This window comes from Pelodiscus sinensis, chromosome 4 (genome assembly GCF_049634645.1).
Source record: "Pelodiscus sinensis isolate JC-2024 chromosome 4, ASM4963464v1, whole genome shotgun sequence".
NCBI lineage: Eukaryota > Metazoa > Chordata > Testudines > Trionychidae > Pelodiscus > Pelodiscus sinensis.
Genome location: NC_134714.1, coordinates 14,273,141 through 14,279,163, shown reverse-complemented (window position 1 = coordinate 14,279,163; position 6,023 = coordinate 14,273,141).

The following is a 6,023-nucleotide window of genomic DNA, read 5'->3' as shown; positions in this document are numbered from 1 at the left end:
ATTTTCCACAAGATCCCCGTCTAGACTGGTGCTTTTTTCCAGCAAAGCTCCGAGCCGGAAAAAAGCGGCAGCCATTTTTATGCTAATGAAGCAGGGGGATTTAAATCCCCGCTTCATTTGCAATATGTCTAATTTGCATCCCTTTTACAAAAAAGGGATGCAGTCTAGACACAGCCCCTATGTATTTATTTATCCAGGGAAGTGCTGTTTTACAGATAGGGAATTCGGGCAGAGTGAATTGGCTCAGTGATTCAGCCAATGTCACAGATGTCTAGCAGACGAAGGATTAAACCTAGGTGCCAAACACTGAGCCATCCTAGTCTGAGGGCAGCTTGCCTGAGGGATCCACGTGGTCATGGATTTAGCAGCCTTAGCTCTTCTCTAGGTCACCCGCCAGAGCCCTGTGCACTAGCATGCAGGGAGCCCCTCTAAGGCTATGTCCGGTGCTGAGCAGGGCACTTTGGCTGCTCCACCATTCCTGCTACATAGCAGAGCAGTGGTGCTGGAACAATTTTTACAGTGCAGGGGGAGTGTACTGAGTTGTGTCCCCCATGCTTTACCCCAATGCAGGCCTCGCTGCCCCGGGCTGGGCCACTGCTGTGGGCAGCTGCAGAGCCCTGGGCACAGGGCCAACCATCAGGGCTCCAGGGCCTTCAGCAGAGCCACTGGGACTCTGTGTGGCAACAGAGCCCCCTGTGGTTGGGACCCCAGGGCTAACAATGCATCCCCCAGACACAGTGGACCTGGCAGCTGGGGCTGGCAGTTAGGAACCTGAGTGCAAACATGTAGCTGGGACCCCAGTGGAGGTTGCAAAATCTGAGAGTGCTACTGCACCCTTTGCACACCTGCTTCCTACACCTACGCAGCAGCGCTGAGCTGGTTCCAAGGCATTCTATCCCTTTCACGGCTATAAAAAGGTGTTAGGTTGGGAAGAGTGGAGAGCTGATCCCGAGTGTGCAGCATTAGCTCCTGTCAGGTTACAGCATGTCACATCTTATCAGATGCGGTAAAGCCTGAGGTGTTATAATGGAAACCAACATTACACTAAGGGGGAAGAAAACCTACCTCATGTTGGAAAGGCTTTAAAAGGTTGATTCCAAAACCCATTTGATTAATCATACTTTTAGGAGGCCTAGGCAGCAGCACTGATGAGGATCTGGATGTGAAAGCCTAAAGGGGTTACATTAAAAAATGCTATTTTAGGCTTGAGTGTGACCAGCAGGACTGGTCACAATGAAGCAGCTATGTGAAATAATATATACGGTCTAGCCAACATGCTAAGATCCCATACCAAAGGATGTCCTATTGGACAGCAATATAGAAGAGCATGATACACTGATCAATCATTGCAACTAAACAGGTAGCAACGGTTTTGTCTAGGGCCAAAGTAATGCACATAGATGGAAACTAGCAATTACACGTCAGTACAATCCATGTCCCTGCTTCTTTCCACTTTGATAAATGAACACAAGAGAACTGGAGCTTATTGCATGATGCAATTTCTTACCAAACAGGCAGGCATGATGGAACAATGAAGAGAATGTTTGGGCATGTTTTTATTTTAAGGCATCCCCTGCAATGGTATACATCTGGAAAGCCAATTACCAATAACCATTATTGTAGCATTAATCTGAGTCTGAATACCAATTTCTATGTTATGTCATCTAGCCAACATGCTAAGGCCATAAGAACGGCTGTACGGGGTCAGACCAAAGTTCCATCTAACTCAGTATCCTGTCGTCCAACAGTGGCCAATAGCAGGTGCCCCAGAAAGAATGAGCAGAACAGGTAATCAAGTGATCCCACCCATTATCCATTCCCAGTTTGACAGGCTCAGGCCACCATTCCTACCCATCCTGGCTAATAAACATTGGTGGACCCATCTTCCATTAATCTAGCTCTTTGAGCCATGCTAAAGTCCTGGTCTTCACAACATCCTCTGGCAAGGACTTCCGCAGGTTGACTGTGTTGCATGAAGTACTTCCTTTTGTTTGTTTTAAGCCTGCTAGCTATTTCACTTGGTGACCCCTAGTTTTTATTTTATGGGGACCAAGGGAACATTCTTTACTTTTCACTTTCTCCTCACCAGGCATGATTTTAGGATAGACGTCTATCCTATCCCCCTTTAGTCTCTTTTCAAAAAGGAAGAGTCCCTGTCTTTAACCTCTCCTCATAGCAGCCATTTCAAACCCTTAATCACTTGTGTTGCCCTTTTCTGAACTTTTTCCAATGCTAAGATACCTTATGAGGAGGCGGCAACCACATCTGCACACATTATTCAAGATGTGGGTGTACCATGGATTCACAGAGGCAACAAGATCATTCTACATGAAGCAACGACTGAGTTGTGGAAGAAACCAGCATTATTTGTAGTCTTGTAAATTCAAAACGAGAAACTAACCCATTAACATGTTCCACACTGCACCCAGATATGTTGGATGGGAGCTGTTAAATGCTCTTAATGACTACTTCTCTTCATGGTGCCCAACATGAGTCTGGTGTAACAATCATGACTATTAGCAAGCCTGACAGCTGAAACAGAGGAACACATTTTGCTTTTTTGCCTAATTGTTAATGAGTGGACTCTGGACAAAGCCACCCATCACTTAGGCCTGGACCAGTGTATTGCAGAAGCAATCAACTGAGATGCATTATGAACTTGGGGCTTCGTCATTTGTATGTATTGTGGTCATTCCAATGACATGCCAATAAAACATTCATAATGCATCTCTGGGGCATTTCTTGCTACGTTGCTATAATTCACAAAAAAGCTACATTAAGAGCATTAAAGCTGAAGAGTGAAGCACTCAAAAGTAAAAAAAGTCAGAATCAAGGTTGCCTTTGCAACCTTGGAAACGTTAAGCCTCGGATTATAGCAAAAACCTCTTAAAGGGATGATTAGCCAAATAGGTTTTGGAATCAAAGCTTTTTAAAGTTTTCCAGCATGGACAGGTTGCCTGAGCAACCTTAAAATCAGCCCCCTTGTGAGTAAGCATTAAGAAACAGTCTTCAATTGCATGGCCACATACTATTTTTTCTGCAGGACCTCTTGCCTTATTCAGTGCACAGAATGCATGGTAATCAATTAATGAGCACATTTTCAATATTTTGTTTTTGCTTATAGCTCAGTATGTGGCTCCCAGGCCTTTAGTGCATGCTATTCATAGCCTACTCTGAAGACAGAATTATTATTGTCCCCATAGAATTTCTGTGGTGTTCCTCACTATAGTAGTAGAGTGCTCCCACACACTGGCTTTTAGTTTTCCCTTGGGGTGCTCAGCCCCAGGATCCACGCCCTATACTACCTCTTCTCCCAAGTATTCACCCCAACCTCACTTCCTGCCCCATTTCAACCCCACTGTACTCCTTATCTATACCCATCTTGCATTCTGCATCTTTCTGCACCCTCCCCTAACCATACCCCATCCTTCCCCCTCCCTCCCAGATAAGATCAAGGGTTCAAATTGGACATGCAGAAAAGGAACATACAATTGGTGAGTGCCTGTAAAGTTTGAAGTGACTAGCCCAGTATGACCAAGGAGCCCTGTGGCAGTGGTGGGGCTAAAAATCTGATTCTCTAGGATAGCATTCAACTTCCTTTATTAGGAGACAGTCCTCGCTACTTCTGCCACCCTCTGCACCTATTCAATAAATGAAACAGAGGTCCTACAGGCAAACTCCTTCACTCCACAATGGTGTTCAATCCACAGAGCACATCCAGCTGGTGGACTGATTAAGTGGAAAAAATAGGCAGTCATGTAATTAAAGGTTGTATCATAAGCTTGACTTTTCTGCCTTAATGTTCTTTTTGGTGTAATGAGTGTTTGCTTTAGAAACCTGGGACAAACTGAAAAAAAAACCCTCCATCATATAGCATGATATTAACACCCATGCGAGTCAACACCCATGCGAGTCATCTACAGGGTTGGAATCTTTAGATCCACTACACACCTCTATCATGTCAGGTGATGAGTAACTGATAGAGGATGACAAACTACTTCTGTGTGGGCCAAACACTAGGGAGAGATGCGAGGCACACACTTTGCCAAGTGTTCTACTGGGGTTTGCCAATTGCAGAGGAATGGTAAGATTCTTGGGTTTCACTCCTTGCTCTTTAGGGAAGTGGTTTCTAGTGGTCACACAGACTCCTCTTAAGCTCAATCTCTTCTGCCCCATTCCCTCAAACCTGTTCCTGTCCTACTCATGTCTCTCGTGATTTCTCATCCCAGTCCCCACCCATAACACCCAATTTCCCCCCCAGTCACTTCCATTCCTAGTCACTTTACTTAAAGGTTCCAGTTCACTTGCCCCAACTCCTCTTCCCCAGGCACCTTGCTCAAGGCCCAGTTTCTTTAAATCCAGCCACATCGGTCTCCTTGTCCCAATCTACTCCTTTGACTTCCCACAATCCAACTCTTGTCACTGCTGAAAGGCCTGATTTTGCAATCCCTTATTGTAACTGGGAAACCCATTGATATATGCATGCACTTTAACTATCCAAGTCTCATTACTATGTATGCAAACATGACCTGGGGAAATTAGCGCAAGCTTTCCAGTTCTGCAACAGCATCTTCAATCAGGGGAGGAAATGGAAACTATCTACTTAGTCAACCAAAGGAGACCCTGCCTTAATGGACTATTGTACTATACAGTGAGAGGAGAAACGAGAAAACTCCTTGTGTAAGAAGATCACTTCCTAAAGACCGCAAGGGCCCTCTTGACAGGATTATGGTGCTCTTGTTTGGAGCAGAGCGAGGAAGGCAACATTTTGAACTCCAGAACTGCTGCCATGGCTAACGCACTTCAAAATCATTCCAGCCCCCCAAGCAGTCCTGAATGGTGGGGTTGGGATGAGTCAGACCTAACTTTCAGAGTAGAGTTGGATGCCAAACAGATTATTTGGTTTGCTGGCAGTTCTGAAAAATGAAAGTGATTTTTGATTCCGTCAGGGTCAAATGGAACACAAAAAAGTGTCAATTGACATCTCACTTTGGTTTCAAGCATTTTTAAAGCTGACCACAGGAGGAAGGTGGCACTTTAAAACCTTCCAGGTATTTGTCAGGGCCTTTCCCCAAGATCAATTCCCACCTGACACGGACAAGGGAGTTGAACTTGAATCTCTTCACGTTTGATGAGCTGTCCCACATTGTGTCAATAGAGGCCATTTTGGAATAAATGGATAAATTAAATAGTGAGTCATTAGGACCAGATGGCATTCAATCAAGAGTTCTGAAGAACTCAGTTGTGAAACTGCACAACCACCATTTGTAACCTATCCTTAAATCAACTCCTGTGCAAAATGACTGGAGGAGAGCTAAAGGGTACTAAAACAAAAAAAAAAAAAAAAAAAACCACACCCACCCCAAGTCTCCAGAGGCAATCCTGACATTATAGACCACTAAGTCTAACTTCAGTAGAAGATAGACTGGTTAAAACTATAATAAAGAGCAGCATTATCAGACACAAAGGAATGCAACTTGTTCAAGAAGAGTCAATGTGGCTTTTGTCAAAGGAAATCATGCCTCCCTGATCTATTACAATTATTTAATGGGATCAAATGTGTGGGTAAGGGTGATCCAATGATAGAGTACTGGCATTTCCAAAGAGGCTTTGACAAGGTTCCTCACCAAGGGCTCTTCAGCAAAGTAAGCAGTCATGGGATAAGAGGGAAGGTTCTCCCATGGATCAACAACTGATTTGTTTCCTGTTTTTCAAAAAGTTGAAAGTTTTCAGGATGGAGAGAGGTAAATAGTGGCGTCCACCCATGATCTGTACTGGGCTCAGGGCTGTTCAGCATATTCATAAATGAGCTTAGGAAAAGGGTAAACAGCGAGGTGGAAAAGTTCGCAGCAGATAACTATTGAGTAATTTTGTAAGTCCAAACCTGACAGAGAATTACAAAGGAATCTCACAAAACTGGATGACTATTCAACAAAATGACAGAATTCAATGCTGAGAAATGCAAAGTAATGCACATTGGAAGCCATAAATCCAACTATACTTACATGATAGGATATAAATTA